Genomic DNA, 14,905 nt, shown 5'->3' with positions numbered 1-14,905 from the left:
TAATCAAACATTACAAGACGATCACAGAATCAAAATAATCAAACATTACAAAACGATCACAGAATCAAAATAATTAAACATTACAAGACGATCACAGAATCAAAATAATCAAACATTACAAGACGATCACAGAATCAAAATAATCAAACATTACAAGACGATCACAGAATCAAAATAATTAAAGATTACAAGACGATCACAGAATCAAAATAATTAAACATTACAAGACGATCCCAGAATCAAAATAATCAAACATTACAAGACGATCACAGAATCAAAATAATCAAACATTACAAAACGATCACAGAATCAAAATAATTAAACATTACAAGACGATCACAGAATCAAAATAATCAAACATTACAAGACGATCACAGAATCAAAATAATCGAACATTACAAAACGATCACAGAATCAAAATAATTAAACATTACAAGACGATCACAGAATCAAAATAATCAAACATTACAAGAGGATCACTGAATCAAAATAATCAAACATTACAAGAGGATCACAGAATCAAAATAATCAAACATTACAAAACGATCACAGAATCAAAATAATCAATATTACAAAACGATCACAGAATCAAAATAATTAAACATTACAAAACGATCACAGAATCAAAATAATCAAACATTACAAGACGATCACAGAATCAAAATAATTAAAGATTACAAGACGATCACAGAATCAAAATAATTAAACATTACAAGACGATCCCAGAATCAAAATAATCAAACATTACAAGACGATCACAGAATCAAAATAATTAAACATTACAAGACGATCACAGAATCAAAATAATTAAACATTACAAGACGATCACAGAATCAAAATAATTAAACATTACAAGACGATCACAGAATCTAAATAATTAAAGATTACAATACGATCACAGAATCAAAATAATCAAATATTACAAAACGATCACAGAATTAAAATAATCAAACATTACAAAACGATCACAGAATCAAAATAATTAAACATTACAAAACGATCACAGAATCAAAATAATCAAACATTACAAAACGATCACAGAATCAAAATAATCAAACATTACAAGACGATCACAGAATCAAAATAATCAAACATTACAAAACGATCACAGAATCAAAATAATCAAACATTACAAGACGATCACAGAATCAAAATAATTAAACATTACAAGACGATCACAGAATAAAAATAATTTAACATTACAAGACGATCACAGAATCAAAATAATTAAACATTACAAGACGATCACAGAATCTAAATAATTAAAGATTACAATACGATCACAGAATCAAAATAATCAAACATTACAAGACGATCAGAGAATCAAAATAATTAAACATTACAAGAGGATAACAGAATCAAAATAAACGAACATTACAAAACGATCACAGAATCAAAATAATTCAACATTACGAGACGATCGCAGAATCAAAATAATCAAACATTACGAGACGATCACAGGATCAAAATAATTAAACATTACAAGACGATCACAGAATCAAAATAAACATTACAAAACGATCACAGAATCAAAATAATTAAACATTACAAGACGATCACAGAATCAAAATAATCAAACATTACAAAACGATCACAGAATCAAAATAATTAAACATTACAAAACGATCACAGAATCAAAATAATGAAACATTACAAGACGATCACAGAATCAAAATAATTAAACATTACAAAGCCGATCACAGAATCAAAATGATCAAACATTACAAAACGATCACAGAATCAAAATAATTAAACATTACAAGACGATCACAGAATCAAAATAATTAAACATTACAAGACGATCACAGAATAAAAATAATCAAACATTACAAGACGATCACAGAATCAAAAAAATTGAACATTACAAGACGATCACAGAATCAAAATAATTAAACATTACAAGACGATCACAGAATCAAAATAATTAAACATTACAAGACGATCACAGAATCAAAATAATTAAACATTACAAGACGATCACGGAATCAAAATAATTGAACATTACAAGACGATCACAGAATCAAAATGATCAAACATTACAAAACGATCATAGAATGAAAATAATTAAACATTACAAGAGGATCACGGAATCAAAATAATCAAACATTACAAGACGATCACAGAATCAAAATAATCAAACATGACAAGACGATCACAGAATCAAAATAATCAAACATTACAAAACGATCACAGAATCAAAATAATTAAACATTACAAGACGATCACAGAATCAAAATAATTAAACATTACAAGACGATCACAGAATCAAAATAATCAAACCTTACAAGACGATCACAGAATCAAAATAATCAAACATTACAAGACGATCACAGAATCAAAATAATCAAACATTAAAAGACGATCACAGAATCAAAATAATCAAATATTACAAGACGATCACAGAATAAAAATAATTAAACATTGCAAAACGATCACAGAATCAAAATAATTAAACATTACAAGACGATCACAGAATCAAAATAATCAAACATTACAAAACGATTACAGAATCAAAATAATTAAACATTACAAGACGATCACAGAATCAAAATAATTAAACATTACAAGACGATCACAGAATCAAAATAATCAAACATTACAAAACGATCACAGAATCAAAATAATTAAACATTAAAAGACGATCACAGAATTAAAATAATTAAACATTACAAGACGATCACAGAATCAAAATAATTAAACATTAAAAGACGATCACAGAATTAAAATAATTAAACATTACAAAACGATCACAGAATCAAAATAATTAAACATTACAAGACGATCACAGAATTAAAATAATTAAACATTACAAAACGATCACAGAATCAAAATAATCAAACATTACAAGACGATCACAGAATCAAAATAATTAAACATCACAAAACGATCACAGAATCAAAATAATTAAACATTACAAAACGATCACAGAATGAAAATAATCAAACATTACAAAACGATCACAGAATCAAAATAATTAAACATTACAAGACGATCACAGAATCAAAATAATTAAACATTACAAAACGATCACAGAATCAAAATAATCAAACATTACAAAACGATCACAGAATCAAAATAATCAAACGTTACAAAACGATCACAGAATCAAAATAATTAAATATTACAAGACGATCACAGAATCAAAATAATTAAACATTACAAGACGATCACAGAATCAAAATAATTAAACATTACAAGACGATCACAGAATCAAAATAATTAAACATTACAAGACGATCACAGAATCTAAATAATTAAACATTACAAGACGATCACAGAATCAAAATAATTGAACATTACAAGACGATCACAGAATCAAAATAATCAAACATTACAAGACGATCACAGAATCAAAATAATCAAACATTACAAGACGATCACAGAATCAAAATAATCAAACATTACAAAACGATAACAGAATCAAAATAATCAAACATTACAAAACGATCACAAAATCAAAATAATTAAACATTACAAGACGATCACAGAATCAAAATTATTAAACATTACAAGACGATCACGGAATCAAAATAATTAAACATTACAAGACGATCACAGAATCAAAATAATTAAACATTACAAGACGATCACAGAATCAAAATAATTAAACATTACAAGACAGTCACATAATCAAAATAATCAAACATTACAAGACGATCACAGAATCAAAATAATCAAACATTACAAAACGATCACAGAATCAAAATAATTAAACATTACAAAACGATCACAGAATCAAAATAATTAAACATTACAAGACGATCACAGAATCAAAATAATTAAACATTACAAAGCCGATCACAGAATCAAAATGATCAAACATTACAAAACGATCACAGAATCAAAATAATCAAACATTAAAAGACGATCACAGAATCAAAATAATTAAACATTACAAGACGATCACATAATCAAAATAATTAAACATTACAAGACGATCACAGAATAAAAATAATTAAACATTACAAGACGATCACAGAATCAAAATAATTAAACATTACAAGACGATCACAGAATCTAAATAATTAAAGATTACAATACGATCACAGAATCAAAATAATCAAACATTACAAGACGATCAGAGAATCAAAATAATCAAACATTACAAGAGTATCACAGAATCAAAGTAATCGAACATTACAAAACGATCACAGAATCAAAATAATTCAACATTACAAGACGATCACAGAATCAAAATAATCAAACATTACAAGACGATCACAGGATCAAAATAATTAAACATTACAAGACGATCACAGAATCAAAATAAACATTACAAAACGATCACAGAATCAAAATAATTAAACATTACAAGACGATCACAGAATCAAAATAATCAAACATTAGAAGACGATCACAGAATCAAAATAATCAAACATTAAAAGACGATCACAGAATCAAAATAATAAAATATTACAAGACGATCACAGAATAAAAATAATTAAACATTACAAAACGATCACAGAATCAAAATAATTAAACATTACAAAACGATCACAGAATCTAAATAATTAAACATTACAAGACGATCACGGAATCAAAATATTAAACATTACAAGACGATCACAGAATCAAAATATTAAACATTACAAAACGATCACAGAATCTAAATAATCAAACATTACAAAACGATCACAGAATCAAAATAATTAAACATTACAAAACGATCACAGAATCTAAATAATTAAACATTACAAGACGATCACAGAATCAAAATATTAAACATTACAAAGCCGATCACAGAATCAAAATGATCAAACATTACAAAACGATCACAGAATCAAAATAATTAAACATTACAAGACGATCACAGAATCAAAATAATTAAACATTACAAGACGATCACAGAATCAAAATAATCAAACATTACAAAACGATCACAGAATCAAAATAATTAAACATTACAAGACGATCACAGAATCAAAATGATCAAACATTACAAAACGATCACAGAATCAAAATAATCAAACATTACAAAACGATCACAGAATCAAAATAATTAAACATTACAAGACGATCACAGAATCAAAATAATTAAACATTACAAGACGATCACAGAATCAAAATAATCAAACATTACAAAACGATCACAGAATCAAAATAATTGAACATTACAAGACGATCACAGAATCAAAATAATTAAACATTACAAGACGATCACAGAATCAAAATAATTAAAGATTACAAGACGATCACAGAATCAAAATAATTAAACATTACAAGACGATCACAGAATCAAAATAATCAAACATTACAAGACGATCACAGAATCAAAATAATTAAACATTACAAGACGATCACAGAATCAAAATAATCAAACATTACAAGACGATCACAGAATCAAAATAATTGAACATTACAAGACGATCACAGAATCAAAATAAATAAACATTACAAGACGATCACAGAATCAAAATAATTAAACATTACAAGACGATCACAGAATCAAAATAATTAAACATTACAAGACGATCACAGAATCTAAATAATTAAACATTACAAGACGATCACAGAATCAAAATAATTGAACATTACAAGACGATCACAGAATCAAAATAATCAAACATTACAAGACGATCACAGAATCAAAATAATCAAACATTACAAGACGATCACAGAATCAAAATAATCAAACATTACAAAACGATAACAGAATCAAAATAATCAAACATTACAAAACGATCACAAAATCAAAATAATTAAACATTACAAGACGATCACAGAATCAAAATTATTAAACATTACAAGACGATCACGGAATCAAAATAATTAAACATTACAAGACGATCACAGAATCAAAATAATTAAACATTACAAGACGATCACAGAATCAAAATAATTAAACATTACAAGACAGTCACATAATCAAAATAATCAAACATTACAAGACGATCACAGAATCAAAATAATCAAACATTACAAAACGATCACAGAATCAAAATAATTAAACATTACAAAACGATCACAGAATCAAAATAATTAAACATTACAAGACGATCACAGAATCAAAATAATTAAACATTACAAAGCCGATCACAGAATCAAAATGATCAAACATTACAAAACGATCACAGAATCAAAATAATCAAACATTACAAGAGGATCACAGAATCAAAATAATCAAACATTACAAAACGATCACAGAATCAAAATAATCAAACATTACAAGACGATCACAGAATCAAAATAATTAAACATTACAAGACGATCACAGAATCAAAATAATTAAACATTACAAGACGATCACAGAATCTAAATAATTAAAGATTACAATACGATCACAGAATCAAAATAATCAAACATTACAAGACGATCAGAGAATCAAAATAATCAAACATTACAAGAGTATCACAGAATCAAAGTAATCGAACATTACAAAACGATCACAGAATCAAAATAATTCAACATTACAAGACGATCACAGAATCAAAATAATCAAACATTACAAGACGATCACAGGATCAAAATAATTAAACATTACAAGACGATCACAGAATCAAAATAAACATTACAAAACGATCACAGAATCAAAATAATTAAACATTACAAGACGATCACAGAATCAAAATAATCAAACATTAGAAGACGATCACAGAATCAAAATAATCAAACATTAAAAGACGATCACAGAATCAAAATAATAAAATATTACAAGACGATCACAGAATAAAAATAATTAAACATTACAAAACGATCACAGAATCAAAATAATTAAACATTACAAAACGATCACAGAATCTAAATAATTAAACATTACAAGACGATCACAGAATCAAAATATTACACATTACAAGACGATCACAGAATGAAAATATTAAACATTACAAAACGATCACAGAATCTAAATAATCAAACATTACAAAACGATCACAGAATCAAAATAATTAAACATTACAAAACGATCACAGAATCTAAATAATTAAACATTACAAGACGATCACAGAATCAAAATATTAAACATTACAAAGCCGATCACAGAATCAAAATGATCAAACATTACAAAACGATCACAGAATCAAAATAATTAAACATTACAAGACGATCACAGAATCAAAATAATTAAACATTACAAGACGATCACAGAATCAAAATAATCAAACATTACAAAACGATCACAGAATCAAAATAATTAAACATTACAAGACGATCACAGAATCAAAATGATCAAACATTACAAAACGATCACAGAATCAAAATAATCAAACATTACAAAACGATCACAGAATCAAAATAATTAAACATTACAAGACGATCACAGAATCAAAATAATTAAACATTACAAGACGATCACAGAATCAAAATAATCAAACATTACAAAACGATCACAGAATCAAAATAATTAAACATTACAAGACGATCACAGAATCAAAATAATTGAACATTACAAGACGATCACAGAATCAAAATAATTAAACATTACAAGACGATCACAGAATCAAAATGATCAAACATTACAAGACGATCACAGAATCAAAATAATCAAACATTACAAGACGATCACAGAATCAAAATAATCAAACATGACAAGACGATCACAGAATCAAAATAATCAAACATTAAAAGACGATCACAGAATCAAAATGATCAAACATTACAAGACGATCACAGAATCAAAATAATCAAACATGACAAGACGATCACAAAATCAAAATAATCAAACATTACAAAACGATCACAGAATCAAAATAATCAAACATTACAAAACGATCACAGAATCAAAATAATCAAACATTACAAAACGATCACAGAATCAAAATAATCAAACATTACAAGACGATCACAGAATCAAAATAATCAAACATTACAAGACGATCACAGAATCAAAATAATCAAACATGACAAGACGATCACAGAATCAAAATAATCAAACATTACAAAACGATCACAGAATCAAAATAATTAAACATTACAAGACGATCACAGAATCAAAATAATCAAACATGACAAGACGATCACAAAATCAAAATAATCAAACATTACAAGAAGATCACAGAATCAAAATAATCAAACATTAAAAGACGATCACAGAATCAAAATAATCAAACATTACAAGACGATCACAAAATCAAAATAATCAAACATTACAAGACGATCACAGAATCAAAATAATCAAACATTAAAAGACGATCACAAAATCAAAATAATCAAACATTACAAGAAGATCACAGAATCAAAATAATCAAACATTAAAAGACGATCACAGAATCAAAATAATCAAACATTAAAAGACGATCACAAAATCAAAATAATCAAACATTACAAGACGATCACAGAATCAAAATAATCAAACATTAAAAGACGATCACAGAATCAAAATAATCAAACATTACAAGACGATCACAGGATCAAAATAATTAAACATTACAAGACGATCACAGAATCAAAATAATTAAACATTACAAAACGATCACAGAATCAAAATAATTAAACATTACAAGACGATCACAGAATCAAAATAATCAAACATTTCAAGACGATCACAGAATCAAAATAATCAAACATTACAAGACGATCACAGAATCAAAATAATCAAACATTACAAGACGATCACAGAATCAAAATAATTAAACATTACAAAACGATCACAGAATCAAAATAATTAAACATTACAAGACGATCACAGAATCAAAATAATCAAACATTACAAAACGATCACAGAATCAAAATAATTAAACATGACAAAACCATCACAGAATCAAAATAATTAAACATTACAAGACGATCACAGAATCAAAATAATTAAACATTACAAGACGATCACAGAATCAAAATGATCAAACATTACAAAACGATCACAGAATCAAAATAATTAAACATTACAAGACGATCACAGAATCAAAATAATTAAACATTACAAGACGATCACAGAATCAAAATAATCAAACATTACAAAACGATCACAGAATCAAAATAATTAAACATTACAAGACGATCACAGAATCAAAATAATTAAACATTACAAGACGATCACAGAATCAAAATAATTAAACATTACAAAGCCGATCACAGAATCAAAATGATCAAACATTACAAGACGATCACAGAATCAAAATAATTAAACATTACAAGACGATCACAGAATCAAAATGATCAAACATTACAAGACGATCACAGAATCAAAATAATCAAACATTACAAAACGATCACAGAATCAAAATAATTGAACATTACAAGACGATTACAGAATCAAAATAATCAAACATTACAAAACGATCACAGAATCAAAATAATTAAACATTACAAGACGATCACAGAATCAAAATAATTAAACATTACAAGACGATCACAGAATCAAAATAATTAAACATTACAAGACGATCACAGAATCAAAATGATCAAACATTACAAGACGATCACAGAATCAAAATAATCAAACATTACAAGACGATCACAGAATCAAAATAATCAAACATTACAAGACGATCACAGAATCAAAATAATTAAACATTAAAAGACGATCACAGAATCAAAATGATCAAGTATTACAAAACGATCACAGAATGAAAATAATTAAACATTACAAGACGATCACAGAATCAAAATAATTAAACATTACAAGACGATCATAGAATCAAAATAATCAAACATTACAAGACGATCACAGAATCAAAATAATCAAACATTACAAGACGATCACAGAATCAAAATAATCAAACATTAAAAGACGATCACAGAATCAAAATAATCAAATATTACAAGACGATCACAGAATAAAAATAATTAAACATTGTAAAACGATCACAGAATCAAAATAATCAACCATTACAAGACGATCTCAGAATCAAAATAATCAAACATTACAAGACGATCACAGAATCAAAATAATCAAACATTACAAAACGATCACAGAATCAAAATAATTAAACATTACAAGACGATCACAGAATCAAAATAATTAAACATTACAAGACGATCACAGAATCAAAATGATCAAACATTACAAGACGATCACAGAATCAAAATAATCAAACATTACAAGACGATCACAGGATCAAAATAATACAAACATGACAAGACGATCACAGAATCAAAATAATCAAACATTACAAAACGATCACAGAATCAAAATAATTAAACATTACAAGACGATCACAGAATCAAAATAATCAAACATTACAAGACGATCACAGAATCAAAATAATCAAACATTAAAAGACGATCACAGAATCAAAATAATCAAATATTACAAGACGATCACAGAATCAAAATAATTAAACATTGCAAAACGATCACAGAATCAAAATAATTAAACATTACAAGACGATCACAGAATCAAAATAATCAAACATTACAAAACGATCACAGAATCAAAATAATTAAACATTACAAGACGATCACAGAATCAAAATAAATAAACATTACAAGATGATCACAGAATCAAAATAATTAAACATTACAAGACGATCACAGAATCAAAATGATCAAACATTACAAAACGATCACAAAATAAAAATAATTAAACATTACAAGACGATCACAGAATCAAAATAATTAAACATTACAAGACGATTACAGAATCAAAATAATTAAACATTACAAAACGATCACAGAATCAAAATAATCAAACATTACAAAACGATCACAAAATCAAAATAATTAAACATTACAAGATGATCACAGAATCAAAATAATTAAACATTACAAGACGATTACAGAATCAAAATAATTAAACATTACAAAACGATCACAGAATCAAAATGATCAAACATTACAAAACGATCACAGAATCAAAATAATCAAACATTACAAAACGATCACAAAATCAAAATAATTAAACATTACAAGATGATCACAGAATCAAAATAATTAAACATTACAAGATGATCACAGAATCAAAATAATTAAACATTACAAAACGATCACAAAATCAAAATAATTAAACATTACAAGATGATCACAGAATCAAAATAATCAAATATTACAAGACGATCACAGAATCAAAATAATTAAACATTGCAAAACGATCACAGAATCAAAATAATTAAACATTACAAGACGATCTCAGAATCAAAATAATTAAATATTACAAGATGTTCACAGAATCAAAATAATCAAACATTACAAAACGATCACAAAATCAAAATAATTAAACATTACAAGATGATCACAGAATCAAAATAATTAAACATTACAAGATGATCACAGAATCAAAATAATTAAACATTACAAGATGATCACAGAATCAAAATAATTAAACATTACAAAACGATCACAAAATCAAAATAATTAAACATTACAAGATGATCACAGAATCAAAATAATCAAATATTACAAGACGATCACAGAATCAAAATAATTAAACATTGCAAAACGATCACAGAATCAAAATAATTAAACATTACAAGACGATCTCAGAATCAAAATAATCAAACATTACAAGATGATCACAGAATAAAAATAATCAAATATTACAAGACGATCACAGAATCAAAATAATTAAACATTACAAGACGATCACAGAATCAAAATAATTAAACATTACAAGACGATCTCAGAATCAAAATAATCAAACATTACAAGACGATCACAGAATCAAAATAATTAAACATTACAAAACGATCACAGAATCAAAATAATTAAACATTACAAGACGATCACAGAATCAAAATAATTAAACATTACAAGACGATCACAGAATCAAAATAATTAAACATTACAAGACGATCACAGAATCAAAATACTGATGAGGTTGCACTGGACCTATCATACATGAGAATTACATATTTCTCCAATACTTGTAGATCAGACTCCTCAATTTCAGATGGGCTGAGACTGAGTTTTGCAAATGTGGCTGAGACTTCATTAAATACATTCCATGTCTGCAAGGCTGTCTTTTTCCCCTTGCCATTGAAAGAAGATACAACATCACACCCTGTGAAGGCATGGAAGAACAACATTCCCTTGGATTTCTCTGGTCCTAGATTGGGCACAAGGTCATGTATAGGAATCCACCTGGTGTGTTCCCCCTTGCCGAATCTCATCCACATTTCCTGAAGATCAATTGCTGTGAGAGAAGGCATCATCGATATGGCAATTACTACAATGTCTGTGTCATTTGCATCAACCAGTACAGACTTGTAGCCATCCTTAGCTGCATGCCAAGCATTTAAGAATATCCGTGTGTCGGCCTCCTCATGCGTACAGGGTGCCAATTCTTCTAAGCTGAAGTTGGTGTAATTGGCACTGGTAAGGACGATTTCCTCCCTAGTCACAAGGACTGCATTGCCCGATGTCATTTCAGCTATGGCATCGGCAAGGAAGTGGAAGAGTTCTGATTTGTTAGTGCTGTCTCGAAGGAAGCTCTTCCAGTTTGTAGGCAGTTTGCTCTTTGCGGTAACTCTCCTCCTGATTGCCTTTCCACGTTTAGATCTAGCTTCTGACTTAAGGCTGGTCTTATGGTATACATCAAAAATGATATCTGTTCTCTTGTGAGTGTGGCTGTAGTTCTGCACCAAGGGAAGAATATCGTTTTGGGCATATTCCTCAAATGTCTTTGGTGTTTTTGGTGCAACAGCATTCACCAGTGAAGCCCCATCAACAATCAGTACATCAGATTCTGGCTTGGACTCTGGAAGCTGGACTTGCCCTAGGAGAATTTCCACAAGATCTGACTTGGTACTTGGACGTAGGTTACCATTCTTGCTGAGAGAGGGGGGAAACGACTGGTTCTCATGCTTGAAAAATTCCTGTAGATCACAACCTCTAGTTTGGCAAGAGATGAAAAGGCGGGAAAACAGGTGGCAATCCTCCTTTAGCAGTTTCTTCTCAGATAATTTGCTGTGGCCAGTCCCCGTTTTGAAGAAATCTATGCTGTTCTTCTTGATGGACTGGTAGAAATATTGACCATTGTTAAGTTTATCCATAAACGTTTTGAACTGTTCTTTCCCCTTCTGAAGATGTGTAGCAACACGTTCAGCCGCAGATGATTCTGCTATGTCCTTTGCGTCAAGGGTCAGCAGATCTCCTGCCACCTCAGTGAATGGATTGCCCATTTCCTCTAGAACCATGGTGAGCCTTTGAACCTTCTCAAGGAATGTCTTCTGAGCTGCAGGTGACTGTTCATGGTGACGAGTGTCACTCTTCACATCCTTACTCCCTGATGCTGTTTCATAGTCGGCCACCAACTTCCTTATTTCTAGCCCAGCCACCATCCATCTTCGAAGAGCTGCTGCTGGATCTTCTGTCAGCCCAATAGCTCCACCATCTCCTTTGATGCTAGCATTATTTTGTTCGTGGGCTTGGTCAATGGCGACTGATGAGAAATGCCTGTCAGATTTGTGAACTACAAAGTTTCCATTTTGGAATTGTTGTGCAACCTCTGGGTGTTGCCTCTCTAAGCTCATCATATCTCGAAGATGAACTGGAAGCCATCGTGCGTAATTAACACTGTTGTTTGCGAAGAAATAGGGTATCAGTTCTGCCAGAGATTCACGATACAATGCGAAATTTCCCTCTCTGAAAGCATGTATCAGTGTCAGAATGGTCAGCTCCATGTTCAGAATCAAGAACCAAAACTGAAACAGAGGACTCTCTTTACTGCGGAAGCCACACCACTCTTCAAAGGTGACAGTTTTCTCATCACTGTCTTCCTGTTCAACAAGATATGCACTGTAACCTTTCTTCAAGAGCTTGAATAAACTGCTTGCTGTAACCTGATGAGCTTGGCGAGTCTTTGTAACATTTGTAGCTGATAGAAATGAATCTGCAGAGCCTGAAGATGCTATTTCTGCCTCAACAAGTGCACCAGTCCATCCGCTGCCCTCTAACATTGACCCTATTGATTTAAAGGCTGTCATTTCAATATGTAGTCCACCAAACATTATTACAAACTTGTCCTCCCCATATATGTCTGGCCAATGCCACTGTATGTTTCGCCAGTGCATAGAGTGGCTGGTCTGCTGTTATAACGGGTGTTTGTCCTGGGTTGAGGAACAACACAGTTTCCTTGATTTTGTCCATAGCATGCTTTATGGTGGCAACACTGTGTGCTTGATCTCGCAGAAGGGGCAGCAAAGCATTTATACTAGTCACAAATTCTGCTCTTTGGTTGCTTGCATGATGGGCAGACCATGTTACATTTGGTGAACCATCTACATCAGTGGTATTATGGACCTTTTCCAACCATTCATTTTCAAGCTTGACCTCCTCTTGGAAAAGACTGGGATCTGGAAGTGAAAAGTCATCACGGATGCTTGGTTCTGGATTCTTCTTACGGAAGAAGGCTGGTGGAATATTTGTATATGACTCTGGAAGATCCGGGACCTTCTTTGTCCGACCTTCTGCAACATTGGCCAAGATGCGTGCTTCTCCTACATTATCTGAACTTGGGTGCTTGAACATTGAAATACTTGTACCATGGAAAGATGTGCTTGATGTTGCTGCTGTTGGGTTGTGATCTATGTTATCTACAGCAGATGTTGTGAACAGCCCTTTCCTCAAATTTGGTGGACACACGACATCATCTTCCACATATTGCTTTACGACAGTCTCACCCAACTGTCCTGATATTTCCAAAACTCTGTCATAAGATATGCTTATTCCATTCTCATGCAGCTTGTCGATCAGTTGTCTCTTTCTTGTCTTTGCAAAAACTTTCATTCCAACATAAACAGCAAATGGTGTTTCACGGTCTTTGGCATGTCTTTGAGATTTCGAACCTTCCCTGTACTTTGAGTAACAGTTGAACTGCAGTAGTTGAGCAATGGCCACATCTGACTGCACAATACCATGATTCAGATGGGACCTTATGTCCACCCCATGCTCAATACTGCAAACAAACTGCAGAAGTGCCTGGGGAACGGCTTCCTCTCCAAACCCTTCTTGAAATGCCTGGCTGAATTTTGTCTTGTGAGCCAGCATCTCTTTCCGGATGATATCAGCAGCTTTAGCCAGATGAATGGCTTCA

Source organism: Euprymna scolopes, chromosome 43 (assembly GCF_053919585.1).
Source record: "Euprymna scolopes isolate OS-2025 chromosome 43, ASM5391958v1, whole genome shotgun sequence".
Lineage (NCBI taxonomy): Eukaryota > Metazoa > Mollusca > Cephalopoda > Sepiida > Sepiolidae > Euprymna > Euprymna scolopes.
The sequence above is the reverse complement of the archived record's forward strand: the minus strand, read 5'-3'. Positions refer to the sequence as shown.